At 41.0% G+C, this 25339-nt stretch overlaps 1 pseudogene; it reads right to left on the bottom strand.

Moving 5' to 3' along the window:
• Window positions 1-6546: 6546 nt before the first annotated feature.
• Window positions 6547-24774, bottom strand: Gm9244 (annotated as a pseudogene).
• Between the last annotated feature and the right edge of the window lie 565 nt (window positions 24775-25339).

Here is a 25339-nt window from a genome sequence, read left to right as displayed (position 1 = left end):
TGAGTTGAACCAGTCAGTCAGAGCTCAAAATGTCTCAGAGGCTGAAAATATTCTAGGCCTAGATGAGATTTTACAGAGGCTAGAAGCTTCCAGGACTAGGCCAAGGTTAGCTGATAGAGGCAATAATCCTTGCAGACAACACAACAGAAGAATAAAAGTTACTATTACATCCAGCCCTGACTAGTGTTTGGTAGTTCTATAATTGTAACTGATTGTTTAGGGATTTGTTTTTAATTTGTCATTGCAAAATGTAAAGAAGAAATTTCAAAAGCATGGTTTGATTAGTAAAAGCAGAAAAATGAGAAGGGTCAGGAAAAAAAGTGTTCTCTTACATGTAGGTCCTCAAATTTCCAGGGGCTGGAGGCATTGAGTTGTTCCTTACATTTTTGGAGGTTTGTTTGTTTGTTTTTACTGTACCTGATTGGTTGACATGGAAGCAGCATTTCTCAGGGAGGAAGAGACAAAGGCCACCTTTTTCAGCTATGAGAAGATCTAATCCCCTTTAGTTTTTTGAATGCCTCTATAGCCAGTGATTCAATTTGTCCGTTTAAGGTGAGTATGGTTTGGCCCACCTGTTGCAGTTCCTAGATGCACTGGGAAGAAAACAAATGATAATTGATGCAGAAAATGGACAGTCCTGCTGTCCATGTGACAACACATGCAGTTATTTCTATGACAGCCAGGAGAAGCAAGATTTAAGCTGCCTTTTTATTATGTCATGCATCAGTTGAGTCCAGGACCAAAAGTGGTAGGGGTTCTCCTCCATGTATTCCTCCAACCCTCCAATTTGGGGAAGAGAAATACTAGCATGCAACCAACTAGCAGGGCAATAATAGACTTGAGTACCATAAGAATCAATGTTTTATGGACTGTAGGGCACTGTGGATAATAAGGTATCAAGAGTTAAAGTTTTATGTAGTCTAGAAGATTTAATGTCCCTACAAAGTGTGTCCTGAATGCCTTGAAGCAGGTTGCCATGTCAAAGAGGGTAAATTGAAAAAGGTAAGGAGTCATGACAACATAGGGATCAGGGAAGTTGGTGAATGCTAAGGTAAAGTTATTTGACAGGGCTATAGAAGAAGCTGTAAATGACAGTTGTGAGCTAGTTTCAGGAGGAACAAACTGCCAGAAATCTCCAAATTGGCAAGGTTGTGTGACATTAAGGAGCCAGTAGGCCAAGATCAGAGTCAAAAGCAGGAGACAAAATGATGGGTTTATATTACTTATGATAAAGTTTTAAAGAGGTAATAACATTGGAAAATGAATAATTATGTCTTCTACTCCTATATCCATGGGTTGAGTAATTAGGATATTCTCTGGATATTGATCATTTTTACTGGATACCAGATGTTGAAGAAACAGTAGAGTTTACCAGCAATACCTGTTTCCTACTTAGGATTGTATCTGTCTTGGATATAGAGGTAGAGTGCACCCTCTTGTCAATAGAGGAGGGAATCAGAGTGAGGATGCACATGTGACAAATAGTATTGAAAAGACCACTGTGGGAAGCCTCTACATCTGTCTGGCTATGCTTTACAATAACTATTTGTCTGGTCATAGAGGACAAAGACAGAAAAGTCATTAATTGAAGGAAGGGGCATGGATACAGGAATGATAGGAATTCTAATTGTTCTATAGAAATATTCCCAAGACCTATTTGGAAGGACTTCTCATTATAAGTGAAGGTTTTTCAAACCTCAGATCTTAATATGTAACAGTTACTCTAGACAGATGGAAACAAGGGGGGGAAATCTATGGCCAATCCAGTAGAGTTGAGCATATCTTATAGATTAAAGCCTCATTCTTCTGGAACTGGGGAAAAGGAATTTGATCTTGGTGTCATCTGAAACATGAGGGAGTAGGGAAATTATCTTGAGATGGAAAGAGATCACATGGCTAGAGCACATGGCCTGAGAAGAGCCTGCAGCAGGTTTATCCAACTAGGTTGAAGTTCTTGGGACAGTTCAACAAGGATTTTTTTTTCTTAAGAAGGAGATAGAACTTTGGAGCTGAGACAAAAGGATGGACCATCTAGAGACTGCCATATCCAGGGATCCATCCCATAATCAGCCTCCAAACACTGACACCATTGCATACACTAGCAAGATTTTGCTGAAAGGACCCTGATATAGCTGTCTCTTGTGAGACTACGCCGTGGCCTAGCAAACACATAAGTAGATACTCACAGTCTGCTATTGAATGGATCACAGGGCCCCCAATGGAGGAGCTAGAGAAAGTACCCAAGGAGCTAAAGGGATCTCCAACCCTATAGGTGGAACAACATTATAAACTAACTAGTACCCCGGAGCTCTTGACTCTAGCTGCATATGCATCAAAAGATGGCCTAGTCGGCCATCACTGGAAAGAGAGGCCCATTGGACTTGCAAACTTTATATGCCCCAGTACAGGGGAATACCAGGGCCAAAAAGAGGGAGAGGGTAGGTAGCGGAGTTGGGGGGAGGGTATGGAGGACTTTTGTGATAGCATTGGAAATGTCAATGAGGAAAATACCTAATTAAAAAAAAATAGGAGTTGAAAAAGTTTAAAAAAAAAAAAAGAAAAGAAGGAGATAGTTGTTCTGACTTTACTGGGTACTGGAGATGTCAAGATATGTTAAAGGATTTAGATAAGTTTTGGGAAATATGAGAAGTGAATTCAGGGCCATTCTAATACCTACTACAAAAGGAACATTCAGGGATCAAAGCCATCCAGATGATTAAAGACCCTTGAAAGAGCATAATCAATAAAAGCCAGAGCAATATGATATCTTCAGAGCCTAGCTACTCTACTATGGCAAGCCCTGAATATCCTAACACAAACAAAGTACAAGAAAATGACCTTAAATCAAATGTTAACTAAAATATGTAAAATAGGTGTTAAGACAACCTTTGTTACAATATGGAGTCACACACACATACACACTAACACCACCACCCTCAAAATAACAGGAAATCACAATGGACATTAATATTTCTCAACATCAATAGACTCAATTCCCCAATTAAAAGATATAGACTAACAGAATGGGTGCAAAAACAGGATCCATTATTTTGCTGCATACAAAAAACACACCTCAGCAATAGACATAAACATTGCCTCAGAGAAATGGACTAGAAAAAAATTTTTATAAGCAAACGAACCAAAGAAGCAAGCTGGAGTTACCACTCTAGACTTTCAACCAAAACTAATCAAAGAGTGGTAGGGATGCACACATTGTACTCATCAAAGAAAAAGTATACCAGGATGATATCTCAATTCTGAATATATATGCCTCAAACACAAGTCAACCCACATTTGTAAAAGAAACACTGCTAAATCTTAAACAATATATCAAACCCCACATAATAATGGGGGACTTCAACACCCCACTCTCACCAATTGACAGATCATCTAGACAAAAACTAAACAGAAATAATGGAACTAACAGTCATTATGAATCAACTGAACCTAACAAACATTTACAGAATATTTCACCTAAACACACACACACACACACAAATGTGCCTTCTTCTCAGCACCTCATGGATCCTTCTCTAAAATTGACCATGTATTTGGTCACAAACCTCAACAGACACAAGAAAATTGAAATAAGACCTTGTATCTTTTCAGACTACCATGGATTAACGCTGGACTTCAACAAAAACAAAACATCAGTCATGGAAATAGTCATGGAAATTAAACAACTCTCTCCTCAATAAGCAGAGGAAGGAAGAAATAAAGAAATTAAAGACGTTATGGAGTTCAGTGAAAATGAAGGAACACATACCCAAATTTATGGTACACAATGAAAGCAGTGCTATGAAAAAACCATAAAGAGATTAGAAAGTTTCATACCAGCAATTTAAATGTACACCTGGAAGCTCTAGAGAGAGAAAAAAGCAATTACATTAAAGAGAAATAGAAGGCAGGGAGTAACCAAACTCAGGGCTGCAATCAGTTAGAAATAAAACAATACAAAGAACCAATGAAACCAAGAGCTTGTCTTTGAGAAAATCAACAAGATAGATAAACCCTTAACCAAAAGACAGAGGGACACTATTCGAATAAATTCAACTGAAAAGGGAGACATAACAAACACTGAGGAAATTCAAAGAATTATGTGCTCTTACATCAAAAGCACAGGGGTACCATACCAGTGCCCATATCTGGAGTAAAAGTAGCACATAAGAAATGATATAATTAAAGATCTCCCTAATTTATGGCTTTCCATCATTCCCTTCTACCAAAATTCTCCCTTATGAGGATAATGTGATTCAAGTGGTGGGATCTTTAATGTTGTCCTTGTTAATGTTCTCTCCAAGGGTTGCTTTGGACAGCAAATAGCCCTTGTTAGACTGGACAGTATTGGGCTTTCACAGATGTTGTCAATTTGATATTTTGAAAATACCTAATCTATGAAAATCTATCTAAGTTTGGATACAATCAGCCAGTCACATTCCAATATCATTTTTTCCCAGAAGAAAAGCAATCTTAGCATTAACAGAAAGTGCAAAATATCCTGGATATAAAAATGGCACCCCATTTGAAGTCATTTTGTCACTGCCATGTTAAGTAGTACAGCCTACTAATGGCACAAAAGAGATTTTCGATAAATGCATCTGAGTTGACTTCCAGTTGTAAATACATTAGTTAAATCTCCTATGTTTTTAGCTAGATAACAAAAATGCACCTTGGCTAAAATATTACCTCTTCATCCAATGATGTGAAAATTGGATATTCTTATATAAAGGAAGAAACGTGATTCTGCCTGGCATGGTGGAGTATTCCTTTAGCTCCATCCCTCTGGAGATAGGAGTACAGGCCGTGTTAGGCACAGAAAGAGGCAGATTCCTCTAAGTTCAATACTATCCTGGTCTACATAGTTAGTTCTAGGACATCTAGTGCTATGGAGAGATACCATATTTCAAGAAACTAAAAGGAAATCAAAATGTAAAAGTATAGGCATAGTTAGCTTGATGAAATATCAACCTGGAAAAGGCCAATGCCATATGCATCAGAGCCCTAAGTGTAACAAGTGTGGAACTGTCAGAGCACAGAATAGCACATAGACTTCAAGGTACAGGGATAGGCAAGGATGTAGAAGAACCCCAGCCATGCAAGAAATCCTGACAGTTCACAAACTGTTCCTCAGGGTAAGTAAAGGGATCCTTCCCAGCTAAGAAAGGAGTTGATATGGCCTCAAGAACAGAGGGAAATATTTTCTATAGATATCTTAGAAGATTAGTGTCTAGATTATTTACAATTAGAAAAATATCAGCATCATATGAAGAAAGTCAACTCAGTTTGTTGAAAGCAAATAATTTCCCCAGACTCAGGAAGAACCAGAATTGTACAGTGAAACTTCAGGAAATGTCATCCAAAGTCAGTCAGAAAAAGAATGACAAAAACCTCTGAGGGAATCCACAGGAAGCTATGAACTGTTGGTGGTGATGTGAAGTATTCCAGCCTATTTGGATGTCAATTTGGAGGGCTCTCCAAAAGCCAAAACCTGGCCTACCAAATGGTTATAGTATACCATTCCAAAAAAGTCAACATATTGGAGAGATCCTCGTACATCAGTGATGATTGCAGTCATTTCTGCAATAAATTGCAAATAAAAAAAACAAGCTTGGTATTCAAAAGCCTCATCAGGGGTGAGTAAAACATGTTGGACATAGATAAAGATGTATTTTCAGCCATAAAGAAAATGAAATTATGTTATTTACACAAATTTGCATTCAGCCTGGGCCAGGTGAGATGTCTCAGCATACACAACTGCATATTGTTCTTGGAGAGTCCCCAGTCTGAGTTACTAGCGCTCTCATGGTGCCTATCAACCTTCCTCAATTCCAAAACCAGAGTTCTGACATCCTTATCTTGTCTTTGTTGGAACCACACACACATGTTGCCAAAGAATATATACAGAGGAGACACACACTTTAAAATAAATATATTTATCAAATTCAATCCATTTCAGAAACATAGTCATCCTGATAATGTTTTTCTTGTGGATGAGTGCTAGGTTGTATATACATGAAAACCTGTATTTCATCTCACAAAATACTAGGAAAAGTTCTATTACAGAATAATGAGTAAGAGCTGGGGTGAGAGGAACTGGTAACAGCTCGAGGGTCTTCAAGTTACAGTATAAATTTTATGGAACAAACCATGATCAGTGACTAGTACAATGAAAATAAGCTCAAGGAGAATAATTCTATTACCACTATAGCTATTGATGAATTGCTTTAATAAAATATTTTCATAGTTTTATATCATATGATATATTTATGTAACATATATCACTTGAGCAACCTAGATTTTTAAAAATCAAAGTCATGAGACTAAAAACAAATCCTCTATATACCATGAATTAAAGGATTGACTTAAATTTCTGCAGTCAAATATTTACAAGTATGATAGAAAATTTGTCTGTCAATTTCTATAAACAAACATTTACATAACACAGATGTACCCGTGTCACTACTACACATTCATATAATACTCATGTATACATATGTATCAGTGTCTATATTTATCCTTGTCCACACTGAAAGATCTGGGCAGCTCTTACATTGCATAGACATAGTATGGGGAAATTTCCATATCTTTCTCCCTTTGGAGAAAAAGCTGCAGTTTCCCAGGAGAGGTGTACATGGAAGCATTCTCTCCTTCCTGTTGGGCCCTCCTCTTCATGGCCTTCCTCTCTGGCCCCTGCTCTTTTGTGATGGGCTGTGAGACAACTGGTCCCAGAATGTCAACTTTTCTCCATGGAATGGGTTGGTGGTTGATGTCTTGCAACAGATATTGAGTTTGAGGTTCAAGAGGTGCTGGCACGTTGTTCTTGGCAGCAGAAAGAAGCTCCCTCTTGAGGGAAGTCTGAGATGGCTCTCTATAGGATGTAGGCCTCAAGGTGCCTGACTGAGGCACAGTGCTAATGTGGATGATGTTGGTTACATTAGATCATGTGGCACTGGAAGAAATTGGCAGAACTGGCATGGCAGAAGCCATCAAAGATTTGCTGATAGAAGGTGGTTGGGATGGCTTGAGTGTGGTAATCTGAGCTGAGTGAAAATGACACCTCTCAGAGTAAGCTGTAGTGGGCCTGTGTGAAGCCAGATTGAGGGGCTTTCTATAAACAGGTCTGGCTTGAGGCTGGTCCTGGGTTAGGAAAGGCAGAGGTACTAACCTGACCTTCCCAGATGGGGGCAGCTCATACTGAGACTGAGATGGACACTCCTTGAGAGCACTGCTCTCTGCTCTCTGAACCTTGCCTGGAGTTTCGTCAGGGCCCTGGCACTCATGAGCCATATCCTGTAGTACTGTTGTGGCTGGGCCTGGCCCGGGATATTTGTTGCTGCTAGAAGTTCCCAGAGCCCGGGAAGAAGTGGTGGCAGGTTTCTTCTCACTCTTCTTCCCCAGAGGGTGGAAGACCTGCACAGACTCCAGCTTGTGCATGCCAAGATGGGTTCTAGGCTTTTTAAAGCTGCTGTGGCTAAGCTCGGGTAGATCTCTCTTTATCTTGGTCTTGGGGATGGTGGGCTTCTTTTCAACTTTGACTCTGTTCCTTGACTTCTTGAGCTCCTCTGTTTTCTTGGAATTATTTTCTCTGGTCCATTTGGTCTTGTCTTGCCCTTGTTCCCTAGATCTGCAGGGCATGATGGGTGACACTTTGGGAGCTTTGTCCTCCAAGTCCTTAGCCATGTTGTCAATAGCCCTGCCACTGACCCCAACACTGGCCATAGCCCCTTCTCCCTCCACCAGATCCCAATTTGGGATTTTGGCCTGAGGAGCTCCATCAATCAACTCAGAGGTGTCATGGTCTTTCCTTCTCACCTGGTCAGAGGACCCACTGATGACTCTGGAGTTTTCTTGGGCCAGATCCCTCCAGATGACTGTGGAGTCTTTGGATTCAGTTGCTGATTGTATCTTGGTATTGATCTATGCCTGTGAGGAATTTGAAGAGTTGGGGAAGGTGAATATCTGCCACCAATATAGTGATATCTGGAGAGTCAATAGTAGACACCATCAAACTGTCCAGTGTTCCTTTCTCTTCAAGACCCAGGTAGATGCCTCCCAAGCTGGCATTGTCAGAAACATGTGTCTGTCTTAGGCTCCCAGTGTCAGTGCAGTGCAGAGGCTGCTGCAAGTCAGGGTGTGATAAAGGGAGGAATAGCGGGTCTTAGTTTTCTTTAGTACCCTCATAGGCATCCCGAGGCACCAAATGCTCAACTTCCATATCATGCATGTTTTTAATCTCTCTTTGTTCAGAGCTTGGAGCTGCAGGCAAGGCGAGGAATTCTGCATGGCTAGGGATAGGTGTTGTTAATGGCCCGTCCCCATCAACAGATGGTGTCTTCCTCTGGGAAACTGGGTTGCAAGTGATGTAGAATTCTGGACTCTGCAGCAGGCAAAATGTTTGGCTTGAAGGTGACAATCCCAGGGATGTATCCAGTTCCACCACTACAAAAGAGTCAAGGAAGAAGTCAGTATAAGGTAAATAAGATTTTCTCCTTTTGTAGCACTAGAGGAAAATTGGTACCAGCATAGTGGGGTATCCCTGTGACAATCTGACCGTTTTGTGGAAGGACTTTGGAATTTTGGGCTAAAAGATCCATTTGGTGTTAAATGCTCTGTGGGATGTTGTGTAGGAGCTTGGAAGACACTTTTGAGAACAATGCAGAAGATGGAGGCCTGACTTGTGAAATTTCAGTTTTGATTAGCTGGGGCTGAAGAATCAGCTGTGATGAACAAGATACCAGAACCACTAATGTGAATCTTTGTGTTACTGGGACTATTGATGCTGGTTAGCTGGAGCTAAGAAATTATCAGTGATTAAAAGGAGACCAACATTGTTGAGGTGAAATCTTCTAGGAAGATACCTAAGGACATACCTTGAGTTATAGCTGGACTTGGTAATGTGTAAGAGTCACCCTGGTGGTACTGGTGTTGAAGGCATTAAGAGCATCTGAGTCTACAGAAGGCCATTGATGAAGGTGCAGTCTCAGTTGCAATTGATGGCCAAGAACTGAAGGAATCATGCAAAGGAATTGAGGTTTGCCACCATGAAGAGAGCCTATGAGAAGCTATTTATGAGGACTAGTTGCAGTGGAAGACAGCAGAGTTTTGGAGATACCAGCACCATGAAATGACCACCAAGAACAGCAGCAGCAGTGGATTATAGGCATCTGGAGCCTAGAAAAAAAGGTGTGTGCTAAAAAGAGCAGAGCTGGAGCAGTGTTCCAAGCCTTTGGAGGAGCCCAGAATATCATGAATGGATCCCAGACATCGGACGGTTAGAGTTTGATTTTGCTTTTGATTATGACTGTGCCCTGATATTTTTCCCTCTTGAAGGTAGAAAGTGTTTTAAGTGGAGCCCACAGTTAAGAGACTTTGAATTTTTAAAAGACTTTGGATTTCAAAAGATATTGGCAATTATAAAAGGATTGAACTTTTAATATGTAAAGACTGTGGGACTTTTAAAGTTATTTGGATCTTGGAGATGAATAAATAAGGGTTGAAACTTAATAGTGATGTTTGTGTGTCAAGTTGACAAGGGGTCAATTGTACTGGCTGGTTTTGTGTGTCAACTTGACACAGGCTGGAACTATCACGGACAAAGGAGCTTGAGTTGTGGAAGTGCCTCCATGAAATCCAGTTGTGGGGCATTTTCTTAGCTGAAAAGGGGGAGGGCCCATTGTGGGTGGTGCCATCCCTGGGCTGGCAGTCTTGAGTTCTATATGGGAGCAAACTGAGAAAGCCATTAAGAAATATCCCTCCATGGCCTTAGCATTGACTCCTGTATCGAGGCCTGCTTGAGTTCCAGTCCTGACCTCCTTTGGTGATGAACAGCAATTTGGCCTCTGCAGCCATGGGGAAGTCATTCCTATGAGCTGTTTGCTATGTTTGCAGAAAAATGGTGACTGTTCTGTTGTTTCTGGTATCCATGCCATGTCAGGATTTCTCAGATAATTTTGTGTTCCTTTGAGTTTGTGTGATGTGTGGATGTATAGCCAACATGGTAAGGTTACAGGATTCCTTTGGTATGTGGTCCTTACTTCCCTTCCCCTTTGTATAAAAAGATAAATTGCCTCTCATTTCCTTGGAGCTTTACTATTAGGTGGGTTATCTGGTCAATAATTTTTGAGAACTTGTCTCTGTGAACTTGTGCCAACAGCATTACACATACTCTCAGGAGCCTGCATGTTTACATGGGTTTAGATATCCAAATTCAGCCCAGGAAAGAATTTCAACAACAGAGGCTTTCCTCCAGTCCCTCCAGTTTGACAAGCTTCTTACAAGTGGCATGAAAATTGATTTAAGAAACTAAAATCCTTGGGCTTGTGTTGTATCTCAGTATTAGAGAACATGTCTACATAATCTTAAAATTTTTGTCATGGGTCTCCTCTGAAGTACAGAGTAACAGAAAAAAAGAAGTCGCAGAATGGCAATTTCAGCAGTGGTACATGTACTACACCTAACTCACTATATTATTTTAAGTGTAAGAGAATTCCAGGACAAGTGATTGAGATCTGGGAGGAATATGTTCTCTAGCATGGTTCTTAGCTTTGTTTATTCGGAGAAAGATTTTGACTTATGGATGATCCAGTCACACATACGTGTACACACACACACACACACACACACACACACAATTCTTTGGTGTCTACTATAGCTCTGAGCAACATACCAGGAAAGAGTTGATTACAGTGTTGTTGGGACATGAGACTGATCACATTGGGCAGTGATGTATGAGTGTGGTGTGCTCTGTGGGCATCACTTAACTTAGTGTGGATACTACTCATTATGCCTTGCACTCTCTCTCATGATAGAGCCTGAAGGTGGGGATGGAAAGCCACAGCTGTACTTTACCTGGAAGGACATGGTGGCAGAGGTAGAGAGAGGTGTTTAGACATTTCTTTAGCACCATCACCATCTCTGGTGGTTGGGCAGAGGCCTGACTCTCAGGGTAAGAAGCAGAGCCATAGGCCTGAAGGCATTGTCTGAGTTCCCCAGGTATCAGAGGTCCCAGGCTGTTGTGCTCATATTAATATATCTGGCTACCCTCCTGGTATGAATGTACCAGGCTATATTCTTGATTTAGCACCACAGGTAGTGTGGCCTGGATAAACCTCGGAGACAGTGTTGGATAGAAAGTGCTACGGCGAGGATGTGGAGAAAGAGGAACACTCCTCTATTGTTGGTGGGATTGCAAGTTTGTACAACCACTCTGGAAATCAGTCTGGCGGTTCCTCAGAAAATTGGACACAGTACTACCAGAGGATCTCACAATACCTCTCCTGGGGATATATCGAGATGTCCCAACCGGTAAGAAGGACACATGCTCCACTATGTTCATAGCAGCCTTATTTATAATAGCCAGAAGCTGGAAAGAACCCAGATGTCCCTCAACAGAGGAATGGATACAAAAAAATGTGTTAAATTTACACAATGTAGTACTACTCAGCTATTAAAAAGAATGAATTTTTGAAATTCCTAACCAAATGGATGGATCTGGAGGGCATCATCCTGAGTGAGGTAACACAATCACAAAAGAACTCAAATGATATGTACTCACTGATAAGTGGATATTAGCCCAGAAACTTAGTATACCCGAGATATAAGATAAAATTTGCAAAACACATGAAACTGAAGAACGAAGACCAAAGTATGGACACTTTGCCCCTTCTTAGAAATGGAAACAATCACCCATGGAAGGAGTTACAGAGACAAAGTTTGGAGCTGAGAGGAAAGGATGGAACATCTCGAGACTGCCATATCCAGGGATCCATCCCATAATCAGCCTCCAAACATTGACACCATTGCATAAACTAGCAAGCATTTGCTGAAAGGACCCTGATATAGCTGTCTCTTGTGAGACTAGGCCGGGGCCTAGCAAACACATAAGTGGATGCTCACAGTCAGCTATTGGATGGGTCACAGGGCCCCCAATGGAGGAGCTAGAGAAAGTATCCAAGGAGCTAAAGAGATCTGCAACCCTGTAGGTGCAACAACATTATGAACTAACCAGTACCCCTGAGCTCTTGACTCTAGCTGCATATATATCAAAAGATGGCCTAGTCAGTCATCACTGAAAAGAGAGGCCCATTGGATACGTAAATTTTATATGAGCCAGTACAGGGGAATGCCAGGGCCAAAAAGTGGGAATGGGTGGGTAGGGGAGTTGGGGGGGAGGGTATGGGGGACTTTTGGGATAGCATTAGAAATGTAATTGAGGAAAATACGAAATAAAAATATTTTTAAAAAAGATGTAAAAGAAACACTCACATGCTAATTGTGACAGTGTCCCACACTGCAGCCAGGTCAAACACTGACATCCTGTCCTGCTTCTTTGAGGATCCTCTACTGAGGATTCAAAATCATTTGTAATGCAAGATTTTTCTAAGCCTTTTTTGAAGGAAGCTTGAGATATGGATGATACGGGTTATTTAATCAGTCAAAACCAGCTTAAAGGGGAAGGGAGCTGGAGTTATTAGGGAAATGAGCCACTACAGAACTAGAGGAAAGGGGTTTCCAGGAAAGTCAAGTCCTTTGAGGAGGAATTCTGGCAGTGAGTTCAAAGTCCTCTTTCCTTGGTTTTCAGCCCTGTGGACTCTGTGTGACTGCTCTTGGAGAGGTCTGCCCAACCCCATTTGTAGGCAAAAAGTGTGAAGTTTATCTTGGGAGCTACTCACTTTCAGCAACAGACACAGCAATGTCAAGTTACCTGGATTTCTAGGGAAGACTGGGCAAAAACACTTCACAGTTGCATCCTGTCCTGAAAACACTCTAGTTTCCCTTCCTCTTGAGTTGGAGCAGGTACCTCACTGGGCAACAGGTACTTCAATTGGCCTTCATCTGCTGCAGCCCTCTTTCCTGAGGCCCAGTCTCTTCCCTGGGCCATTTGCTGGGTTCTTTTTGCACTATCCAGATAGTAAGGATAAGTCTGAGGCTAACTGCCAACTTTAGGGTAATGTATCAATAGTGGACGGATACCTTCTCTGTGATAATATAAGGGAATCCAAATACAGAACACAGTCTTTGCGGTAGTTTAAAAGCACAGATGGCTGAATGAACCATCATTGATATCAGGACAATTTGTGTTTTTAAAAATATATATGTGTTCTCTCATTTATGTGGAAGTAAAGTTAAAGATGAAGTGGCCTTTAAAATTTGGATTTCAAGAATATGTTGTCTTTACGAGCCACAGGTGAAGGCTCTTCCCAACTGGCAAAGCATAGCTGAAACATCCAAATAGAATTTGTAACATCCATTTATGAAATGGGATGGTAGTGAAAAGGACAGAGAAGCAGCATCAAGACCTGGTTTAGGTGGGCATAGGCTGTCATTCCCTACAGACTCTGATCCTTGATTTCTTTTGTGTACTTTTTTTTTTTTTACTTTTTATTTTTTACTTATTTTTTATTTTTTAGTTATTTATTTTTTATATAATTTTTAAAAATTAGGTATTTTCTTCATTTACATTTCAAATGCTATCCCAAAAGTCCTGTGGAAGTTTTCTTGGGACAGTGGAGACAGGTATCTCTGATCCATCCATTTCACAGATCAGCTTCTAGTTCCCATTGCTCTATACTCTCATCTGGGCCCATTCCGAATGTCTCATCCCATTTATCCTTCATTATTGGCTAGCTTCTGGAGTACCCTGATGGCATCCATCCTTTTCAAGGCTCGCTCGCTCGTTTTTTTTTTTTTGTTTGTTTGTTTGTTTGTTTTTGTCCCCTTCCTCCTTTCTTTGCTTTGTTCAGCAACTTTCTTGTTTACATTTCCTTTGGAAAAATCAACTATGCCCAAGAAACAAGGTACGCACAGCACACTGACTTGCTCCAGCCAGCATCAGTGAATTGCTACTGGATTTCAGATATGGCCCCTTACTGACGCCATTGACATGATGCCATCAATGTGTGTCTGTCAATGGCAGCACATGCGCCTTGAGGTTACCTCCGGACCTGATAGAGGCCCGCGCTTTGACAAGTGGCGGCTGTTCTATGTGGGCAGTTTGCAACTGTCTCTTGCTGGAGCAGAAGGGCTGCAGGTCAGAAATAATTAAGTATAGTGAGGCGAGCTGGCATAGGGAGGACGCAAGGGAGATGGGGACGAGGGAGGGCACAAGTGGGCCTGCGATATCTGCAGTAACGGCTGTAAGTGAGGTCTTGGGATTCTTTTTTTTTTTTTTCCCTGAGCAAGAGTGTGACTCTGGGTGGCCTAGAATTTACTCGGAAATTATTATTCACACTTTGTTATGGTGGCGTGGGATTTAGTTGTATTTCTGCTACTAAATACTTTTCATGACTTCCTTTAAATTTTACTTTTCAAAGGTAAGAAGAAAGAGTAGGTTTAGTTGGTGTTGCTAGCCAGAAGGTAGATGTGGATTGTTAGTGTAGCTAGTAAAAGTATTTTGTTATGCTGAGGGTCTTTACACAAGGTTTACACCCTAAATTCTTAACTACAGTCCTAAGCCCATCTCTCCAAGGCTACTTGCCTGTATCATTTATCTTAGCTGAAGGTCAGGTCAGACTCTAGTAGTCTTTGACTCAAGGGTCAGGATCCTGAGGGAGATTCTCCAGTTTCAGGGCAGATCAAGGTGGCATCTCTCCAGATATGCAAAGCAGAGCATATCTTGGTCTCTGCTTATACACTGTCCAGTGGGTGTCATGGGATTCTAGGAATATTTCTTGTTATCTTGAGTGAGTGATGAAACTGGGTACTGTTTAACAGTTTCAGCCATTGTTGTGTGCAGTGGGAGTCCTTGACTAAACTGTTTTCAAATGTCTAAAAGGCATTTGTTTTACTGTGCTCACTACAGGTGGCATTGATGGTCCCAGCTCTTCTAAATTTATTTATTTTTTTCACTCTAAAGACAAAGTCTCCTTGTGTCACCCCCAAACCTGCTATGTAGTCAAGGCTGAGCTTGATAGTGTAATATTCCTGTCTGAGCTTTACAATTTACAGTCTTTTATACTGCACCTAACCCAGAAAGCATTCTTGAGACTTAGGACACTAGTTCTATCATGATAAATGGCAAAAAAGTTATTCTAATAGCTATAGATCTGGGACACAAAGGCCAGCCTTTTCTCTAGCCCAGTTATTAGAGTCTCTTAATGGACGCTTTTAAAATATCTAGCTTAGCTTTGGGTATCTGTCAGTGTTCTCTGTGATCTTCAGGTGGGTTCCTTAGAGCAATAGTGACACCACAGTTGCCTCTTTGCTAAAATCTTTGCTTTTTAACAAGGATACAGGCTCACTTTGTCATTCCCAAAAATCAGTGTATGAAGAAAGACAACTATTAGAATTTTTGTGATTCTTGTTTATGAGAGCAAAGTACTGGGAACAATATTTGACAGCGATAGACTGAACAAATGAAGTATGCACTGATTTATTTGATAAATTTACCATGAGGTTGATAGTGTACACACCTATAATCCAGCACTCATGAGGCTTGTACAGGATGACAGTTTGAGACCCTCTTAGTATCCACATCAAGACCCTGTCTGAAAAGGCAGTCAAATGAAAGGTTTCAAATTTTTGATTCCTAGGCATCTCTTAGGAGAGTTACCTAGCATAAGAGTCCCCAGAATCTATATTTTTTTTTTAAATTTATTTTATGTCTTTGGTGTTTTACCTGCATGTATATATTTATAAGGAGTCAGAATCTCTGGAATTGGGGTTACACAAGTGTGAACGGCCATGTGAGTTCTGGGAAATAGAACCTGGGTCCTGTGGAAGAGTAACCAGCGTTCTCAAACTCCAAGTCTTTCCAGCCTCAGAAATGGTTTTCTTTGAGTGTGTGTCTGTGCATGTGTGTTTGAGTGCACATGTGTGTGTACATGTATCCATAGAGGTCAAAAGAGAACTCAGTTGGATCTGAAGTTACAGGTGGTTTGGTACCACCCAGTGTAGGGGCTGGAACCTCTGGAAAAACAAGTTCACTTGGCACTTGAACCATATCCTCAGCCCCCAGGAACTCTAATTTTTAATCACTTAATTTTCCAGTTATTTATTTATTTATTCATTAATTTATTTATTTACTTTACATCTTGGTCTCAGGCCCCCTTTCTCCTCTCCTCCCAGCCCCACCCTCAAAAAATCCCTTCTACCATTATAACCTCCTCTTCTCCTCAGATAAGGCAAAGTCTCCTTGGGACATCAGCCTGCTCTGGAACATCAGGTCCAAGCAGTCCTCATCGTGGTCTGATCAGGCAGTCTAGCTAGAGGGAAGGGATGCAATGGCAGGCAACAGAGTCAGAGACAGCCCTGTTCCAATTGTTAGGGAACCCACATGAAGACCAAGCTTACATTTGCTACAAATGTGTAGGGGAGGGGCTAGGTTCAGCCTATATATACTCTTTGGTTGATGGTTCAGTCTCTGTTAGTCCTGATGGATTCAGGTTGGTGTTCCTGTGGTATACTTGACATATCCAACTTGCTCAGTCCTATCCCTGACTTCCACAAGACTCCTTGAACTCTGCCTGATGTTTGGCTGTGGTCTCTGCATCTGTTTTTGTCAGCTGCTGAATGAAGCCTCTCAGGAGACAGTTATGCCAGGTGCCTGTGTGCAAGTATGGCAGAGTAACAGATAACTTGGATTAGTTTATTGCTCCTCTAGTTATTATGGGAGTCTGTAGGCTTGTGTGTATCACAGCACATGTGTGAAGGTCTAAGGACAGCTGTAGCAGTCGATGCTCTCTCTTCAGTATGTATGCCCTTGAACCTGAGCTTTTGTCATTAGGCCTGCCAGTAAGCACATTTGCCCACTGCTTTAGCTAGGGTTTCTGTACTGTGATGAAGGACCACGACCAAAAGCAACCTGGGGAGAAAAGTATCCCTCTCACATATCGTGAGTCACAGTCCTTTGAGGGAAGCCAAGGCAGGGACTCAAACTGGAAAAGAATCTGTAGGTAGTAGTGGATACAGAGCCCATTGCTTTTTTCATCCTCTTTTCTTTTTTTTTTCTTTTTTCTTTCCATTTTTTATTAGGTATTTAGCTCATTTACATTTCCAATGCTATACCAAAAGTCCCCCATACCCACCCACCCCCACTCCCCTACCCGCCCACTCCCCCTTTTTGGCCCTGGTGTTCCCCTGTTCTGGGGCATATAAAGTGTGTGTGTCCAATGGGCCTCTCTTTCCAGTGATGGCCGACTAGGCCATCTTTTGATACATATGCAGCTAGAGTCAGGAGTTCCGGGGTACTGGTTAGTTCATAATGTTGATCCACCTATAGGGTTGCAGATCCCTTTAGCTCCTTGGGTACTTTCTCTAGCTCCTCCATTGGGAGCCCTGTGATCCATCCATTAGCTGACTGTGAGCATCCACTTCTGTGTTTGCTAGGCCCCGGCATAGTCTCACAAGAGACAGCTACATCTGGGTCCTTTCGATAAAATCTTGCTAGTGTATGCAATGGTGTCAGCGTTTGGATGCTGATTATGGGGTGGGTCCCTGGATATGGCAGTCTCTACATGGTCCATCCTTTCATCTCAGCTCCAAACTTTGTCTCTGTAACTCCTTCCAAGGGTGTTTTGTTCCCACTTCTAAGGAGGGGCATAGTGTCCACACTTCAGTCTTCATTTTTCTTGAGTTTCATGTGTTTAGGAAATTGTATCTTATATCTTGGGTATCCTAGGTTTTGGGCTAATATCCACTTATCAGTGAGTACATATTGTGTGAGTTCCTTTGTGAATGTGTTACCTCACTCAGGGTGATGCCCTCCAGGTCCATCCATTTGGCTAGGAATTTCATAAATTCATTCTTTTTAATAGCTGAGTAGTACTCCATTGTGTAGATGTACCACATTTTCTGTATCCATTCCTCTGTTGAGGGGCATCTGGGTTCTTTCCAACTTCTGGCTATTATAAATAAGGCTGCTATGAACATAGTGGAGCATGTGTCCTTCTTACCAGTTGGGGCATCCTCCGGTAGTACTATGTCCAGTTTTCTGAGGAACCGCCAGACGGATTTCCAGAGTGGTTGTACAAGCCTGCAATCCCACCAACAATGGAGGAGTGTTCCTCTTTCTCCACATCCTCGCCAGCATCTGCTGTCACCTGAATTTTTGATCTTAGCCATTCTGACTGGCTCAGGGTTGTTTTGATTTGCATTTCCCTGATGATTAAGGATGTTGAACATTTTTTCAGGTGCTTCTCTGCCATTCGGTATTCCTCAGGTGAGAATTCTTTGTTCAGTTCTGAGCCCCATTTTTTAATGGGGTTATTTGATTTTCTGAAGTCCACCTTCTTGGGTTCTTTATATATGTTGGATATTAGTCCCCTATGTGATTTAGGATAGGTAAAGATCCTTTCCCAATCTGTTGGTGGTCTCTTTGTCTTATTGACGGTGACTTTTGCTTTGCAGAAACTTTGGAGTTTCATTAGGTCCCATTTGTCAATTCTCGATCTTACAGCACAAGCCATTGCTGTTCTGTTCAGGAATTTTTCCCCTGGGCCCATATCTTCAAGGCCTTTCCCCACTTTCTCCTCTATAAGTTTCAGTGTCTCTGGTTTTATGTGAAGTTCTTTGATCCATTTAGATTTGACCTTAGTACAAGGAGATAAGTATGGATCGATTCGAATTCTTCTACATGATAACAACCAGTTGTGCGAGCACCAATTGTTGAAAATGCTGTCTTTCGTCCACTGGATGGTTTTAGCTCCCTTGTCGAAGATCAAGTGACCATAGGTGTGTGGGTTCATTTCTGGGTCTTCAATTCTATTCCATTGGTCTACTTGTCTGTCTCTATACCAGTACCATGCAGTTTTTACCACAATTGCTCTGTAGTAAAGCTTTAGATCAGGCATGGTGATTCCACCAGAGGTTCTTTTATCCTTGAGAAGATTTTTTGCTATCCTAGGTTTTTTGTTATTCCAGATGTATTTGCAAATTGCTCCTTCTAATTCGTTGAAGAATTGAGTTGGAATTTTGATGGGGATTGCATTGAATCTGTAGATTGCTTTTGGCAAGATAGCCATTTTTACAATGTTGATCCTGCCAATCCATGAGCATGGGAGATCTTTCCATCTTCTGAGATCTTCTTTAATTTCTTTCTTCAGAGACTTGAAGTTTTCATCATACAGATCTTTCACTTCCTTAGTTAGAGTCACGCCGAGATATTTTATATTATTTGTGACTATTGAGAAGGGTGTTGTTTCCCTAATTTCTTTCTCAGCCTGTTTATTCTTTGTGTAGAGAAAGGCCATTGACGTGTTTGAGTTAATTTTATATCCAGCTACTTCACCGAAGCTGTTTATCAGGTTTAGGAGTTCTCTGTTGGAATTTTTAGGGTCACTTATATATACTATCATATCATCTGCAAAAAGTGATATTTTGACTTCCTCCTTTCCAATTTGTATCCCCTTGATCTCCTTTTGTTGTCGAATTGCTCTGGCTAATACTTCAAGTACTATGTTGAAAAGGTAGGGAGAAAGTGGTCAGCCTTGTCTAGTCCCTGATTTTAGTGGGATTGCTTCCAGCTTCTCTCCATTTACTTTGATGTTGGCTACTGGTTTGCTGTAGATTGCTTTTATCATGTTTAGGTATGGGCCTTGAATTCCTGATCTTTCCAGAACTTTTATCATGAATGGGTGTTGGATCTTGTCAAATGCTTTTTCTGCATCTAATGAGATGATCATGTGGTTTTTGTCTTTGAGTTTGTTTATATAGTGGATTACATTGATGGATTTTCGTATATTAAACCATCCCTGCATCCCTGGAATAAAACCTACTTGGTCAGGATGGATGATTGCTTTAATGTGTTCTTGGATTCGGTTAGCGAGAATTTTATTGAGGATTTTTGCATCGATATTCATAAGAGAAATTGGTCTGAAGTTCTCTATCTTTGTTGGATCTTTCTGTGGTTTAGGTATCAGAGTAATAGTGGCTTCATAAAATGAGTTGGGTAGAGTACTTTCTACTTTTATCTTGTGAAAAAGTTTGTGCAGAACTGGAATTAGATCTTCTTTGAAGGTCTGATAGAACTTTGCACTAAACCCGTCTGGTCCTGGGCTTTTTTTGGCTGGGAGACTATTTATAACTGCTTCTATTTCTTTAGGGGATATGGGACTGTTTAGAAGGTCAACTTGATCCTGATTCAACTTTGGTACCTGGTATCTGTCCAGAAATTTGTCCATTTCGTCCAGGTTTTCCAGTTTTGTTGAGTATAGCCTTTTGTAGAAGGATCTGATGGTGTTTTGGATTTCTTCAGGATCTGTTGTTATGTCTCCCTTTTCAGTTCTGATTTTGTTAATTAGGATTTTGTCTCTGTGCCCTCTAGTGAGTCTAGCTAAGGGTTTATCTATCTTGTTGATTTTCTCAAAGAACCAACTCCTCGTTTGGTTAATTCTTTGAATAGTTCTTCTTGTTTCCACTTGGTTGATTTCACCCCTGAGTTTGATTATTTCCTGCCGTCTACTCCTCTTGGGTGAATTTGCTTCCTTTTTTTCTAATGCTTTTAGATGTGGTTTCAAGCTGCTAGTATGTGCTCTCTCCCGTTTCTTCATGGAGGCACTCAGAGCTATGAGTTTCCCTCTTAGAAATGCTTTCATTGTGTCCCAAAGGTTTGGGTACGTTGTGGCTTCATTTTCATTAAACTCTAAAAAGTCTTTAATTTCTTTCTTTATTCCTTCCTTGAGCAAGGTATCATTGAGAAGAGTGTTGTTCAGTTTCCACGTGAGTCTTGGCTTTCTGTTATTTTTTTTGTTATTGAAGATCAGCCTTAGTGCATGATGATCTGATAGGATACATAGGACAATATCAATATTTTTGAATCTGTTGAGGCCTGTTTTGTGACCTATTATGTGGTCAATTTTGGAGAAGGTACCATGAGGTGCTGAGAAGAAGGTATATCCTTTTGTTTTAGGATAAAATATTCTGTAGATATCTGTCAGATCCATTTGTTTCATCACTTCTGTTAGTTTCAGTGTGTCCCTGTTTAGTTTCTGTTTCCATGATCTGTCCATTGGTGAAAGTGGTGTGTTGAAGTCTCCCACTATTATTGTGTGAGGTGCAATGTGTGCTTTGAGCTTTACTAAAGTTTCTTTAATGAATGTGGCTGCCCTTGTATTTGGAGCATAGATATTCAGAATTGAGAGTTCCTCTTGGAGGATTTTACCTTTGATGAGAACGAAGTGCCCCTCCTTGTCTTTTTTGATGACTTTGGGTTGGAAGTCAATCTTATCAGATATTAGGATGGCTACTCCAGCTTGTTTCTTCATACCATTTGCTTGGAAAATTGTTTTCCAGCCTTTTATTCTGAGGTAGTGTCTATCTTTTTCTCTGAGATGTGTCTCCTGTAAACAGCAAAATGTTGGGTCTTGTTTGTGTAGCCAGTTTGTTAGTCTATGTCTTTTTATTGGGGAGTTGAGACCATTGATGTTAAGAGATATTAAGGAAAAGTAATTGTTGCTTCCTGTTATTTTTGTTGTTAAAGTTGGCATTCTGTTCTTGTGGCTGTCTTCTTTTAGGTTTGTTGAGGGATTACCTTCTTGTTTTTTCTAGGGCATTGTTCCCGTTCTTGTATTGGTTTTTTTCTGTTATTAACCTTTGAAGGGCTGGATTCGTGGAGAGATAATGTGTGAATTTGGTTTTGTCGTGGAATACTTTGGTTTCTCCATCTATGGTAATTGAGATTTTGGCTGGGTATAGTAGCCTGGGCTGGAATTTGTGTTCTCTTAGTGTCTGTATAACATCTGTCCAGGCTCTTCTGGCTTTCATAGTCTCTGGTGAAAAATCTGGTGTAATTCTGATAGGCTTGCCTTTGTATGTTACTTGACCTTTTTCCCTTACCGCTTTTAGTATTCTATCTTTATTTAGTGCATTTGTTGTTCTGATTATTATGTGTCGGGAGGAATTTCTTTTCTGGTCCAGTCTATTTGGAGTTCTGTAGGCTTCTTGTATGTTCATAGGTATCTCTTTCTTTATATTTGGGAAGTTTTCTTCAATAATTTTGTTGAAGATGTTTGCTGGTCCTTTGAGTTGAAAATCTTCATTCTCATCCACTCCTATTATCCGTAGGTTTGGTCTTCTCATTGTGTCCTGGATTTCCTGGATATTTTGAGTTAGGATCTTTTTGCATTTTCCATTTTCTTTGATTGTTGTGCCGATGTTCTCTATGGAATCTTCTGCACCTGAGATTCTCTCTTCCATCTCTTGTATTCTGTTGCTGATCCTCACATCTAAATTTCCAGATTTCTTTCCTAGGGTTTCTATCTCCAGTGTTGCCTCACTTTGAGTTTTCTTTATTGTTTCTACTTCCCTTTTTAGGTCTAGTATGGTTTTGTTCATTTCCATCACCTGTTTGTATGTTTTTTCCTCTTTTTCTGTAAGGACTTCTACCTGTTTGATTGTGTTTTCCTGTTTTTCTTTAAGGACTTGTAACTCTTTAGCAGTGTTCTCCTGTATTTCTTTAAGTGATTTATTAAAGTCCTTCTTGATGTCCTCTCCCATCATCATGAGATATGCTTTTAAATCTAGGTCTAGGTTTTCGGGTGTATTGGGGTGCCCTGGACTGGGCGAAGTGGGAGTGCTGGGTTCTGATGATGGTGAGTGGTCTTGGTTCCTGTTAGTAGGATTCCTACGTTTACCTTTTGCCATCTGGTAATCTCTGGAGTTAGTAGTTATAGTTGACTCTGTTTAGAGATTGTTCTTCTGGTGATTCTGTTACCGTCTCTCAGCAGACCTGGGAGACAGATTCTCTCCTCTGAGTTTCAGTGCTCAGAGCACTCTCTGCTGGAAAGCTCTCTTACAGGGAAGGTGCGCAGATATCTTGTTTTTGGACCTCCTCCTGGTCGAAGAAGAAGGCCCAAAACAGGGCCTCTCTCAGAAGCTGTGTTGCTTTGGCAGTTCCCAGAAGCTGTCAGCTTCTGTGGTGCAGACTCTCACCTGTGCAGACTAAATTCCTAAGTTCCAGGGAGTCCTGGAACCAAGATGGCGACCGCTGCTCCTGAGGCTGAGGCCGCCTCCCGAGCCAGGCGGACACCTGTCCTCTGGTCCGGACGGTGGCCGGCTGTCTGCAGCCTGCAAAGGGTACTGCCTCAGTGGCTCTGTGCTTCTGCCTGTCCCAGAAGCTGTCCGGTTCACTGGCGCACCCTCTAACCTGTTCAGACTAATTTCCTAAATTCTGCTGAGTCCCGGAACCAACCCTCTTTTCTTTTTAAAGTTTTATTTATATATTTTATGTGTGTGAGTGTTCTTCTTTAATGCACATGAGAAGAAAGAATCATGTCCCATTACAGATAGTTATGAGCCACTATATGGTTGCTGGGATCTGAACCTAGGACCTGTGGAAGTCCTCTTAACCATGGAGCCATGTCACCAGCCAAGCTCAGCCTGTTTGATTATAGACCCTAGGTCCATCAGCTCAGGAGTGGCACCACCTACAATGGATTAGGCCACCACATCAATCACTAGTTAAGAAAATACCTTGCTAGTTTGCCTTCAGCCCAGTCTCATTGAGGCATTCTCTCAGTTGAGATTCCCTGATCTCAGAAGACTTTTAGCTTGTCTCAAGTTGACACAAATGTAGCCAGAAAGCCCACTGAAACATCTTTCCAGCCCCTTAGTTTTTTTCTTGCTCCTGTGACTCTACACCTGGGAGAAAAAAATGGATCAAAGGTTTATTTTGACTCATGTTCAAAGATCTGCAGTGTATCATACCACAGCAGGCATGGTGGAGTTGCTCACTCCATGGCAGTGTTGTATGTGAGAGTGACTGCTCTTCTCATGACTGACCAGGCAAAACAGAATGGCTGGAATCATATCTGGAACCTTAAATGCCACTCATAATTATCCACTTTTATCAGGAAAGCCTTTCTTTATAAAGTTTCCACAAGCCTTCCTAAATAGCACCACTAACTAGGGAACAAGTGCACTATACAGGAGCCTCGAGCCTCTAGGAAACATTGTAGACTAAAACCATGTGTTCCAGTAGTGAAAGAGATCCATTCATGTAATGTCTCCTTGTGATGGTGGGAGTAACTTTCTGTAGCCCTCTTCCTTCATTTTTGCATAAGGAAAACATTTCTACTGGATTCCTTGTCACTGCTATACAGTACATATACATATAGATACACACACAAACATGTGTGTGTGTGTGTGTTTGAAATTATCTCCAAGCATGCAATAATAACCAGAATGAATTGTTAATCATCAGAATTATAATCTTCTACATTTCATTACTTCATTATATCATTTTTGTATGAAACATGTATATACACATGCATACATGTGCCTCAGGCTTCCCAGTGACAGGCAATAGATCCTCACCAGCATGACCCATTCTGCATTCTGTTTCTTTTAAATGGTTTTATGTATGTGAGAGAAATGTATGTAAGAGAGACAGGCATTTTTGTGCTTTCACTCAAGAAAGCCTTGTGTGTAACAGCTTGAGAATAACAACAGGTGTGTATTGCTTATCCAAAATAGTTTGGACCAGAAATGTTTCATACTTTGGCATTTCCTATACTTTGAGGATACTTAGGCATGAATTTGATGATAGGATAGTCTTAATCTGAAAACTTAAAGCTGGAAATTGATCTGAAATACAAAGGTTTTTCAAGATATTTTAGGCTCTGGGTTACTTCGTATGTTGGACTGGGTATTCTGTGCTTGCTCCATAGGTTGGCTTGGAGTACTCTGAGAGAGCACTGCTTTCCTAATGCCTTCAAAAGTATAAGGCCCAAGAGTATGAACTTCCTGGAGCTGCTTTCCACTTGATGCAATCCTGGCCTCAGTAGAGAGGCCTGGCAAGTGGAGCTGGAGGTCTTGGATAGAGGAGAACATGGACACCATGGTGCCAGCATTCCTCAGGTTGGTTGGTTATTTATAGTGTTTGTGTGTGTTCACCATGCCATGTCTGTGGAGGTCAGAAGACAATGTACAGTAGTTACATTGTTATTTCCATTATGTGAGTTTAGAATATTGAACTCACCTTGTCAGACTTGAGAGCAAGCTCCTTTACTCACTGATCCATTTTGATGGCCACATTCTTCCACTTAATAGTGTCTCCTGAAGGCAAAAGAGAATCAAAAGACTAACAGTGGACCTTACTTCTCTCTATATATATTTGGTTATGCCACACAATGCTGAGGTTAGAACCCAGATTTACTACTTGCTAGGCAACAGCTCTACTACTGAGCTCTCCCAAAGTTTAATGTTGGGCATTTCTGCTGGGCAAACCCTTTCTCATATTGAATAAATAAACACATAGGCAATAGAAATTTCACGTCTGATCAAATTCATCCTCCTACTCAAGAGGTGGCACTGTACTATAATATTTTGAGTATCAGTAGAAGCTATGACATATGTCACGTGTAGCCCAACATCAGTTTTTTTAAGTGCGATTCCCTAATCTTTC

The sequence above is a fragment of the Mus musculus genome, chromosome 7, assembly GCF_000001635.26.
Source record: "Mus musculus strain C57BL/6J chromosome 7, GRCm38.p6 C57BL/6J".
Taxonomy (NCBI): domain Eukaryota; kingdom Metazoa; phylum Chordata; class Mammalia; order Rodentia; family Muridae; genus Mus; species Mus musculus.
The sequence above is the reverse complement of the archived record's forward strand: the minus strand, read 5'-3'. Positions and strand labels throughout refer to the sequence as shown.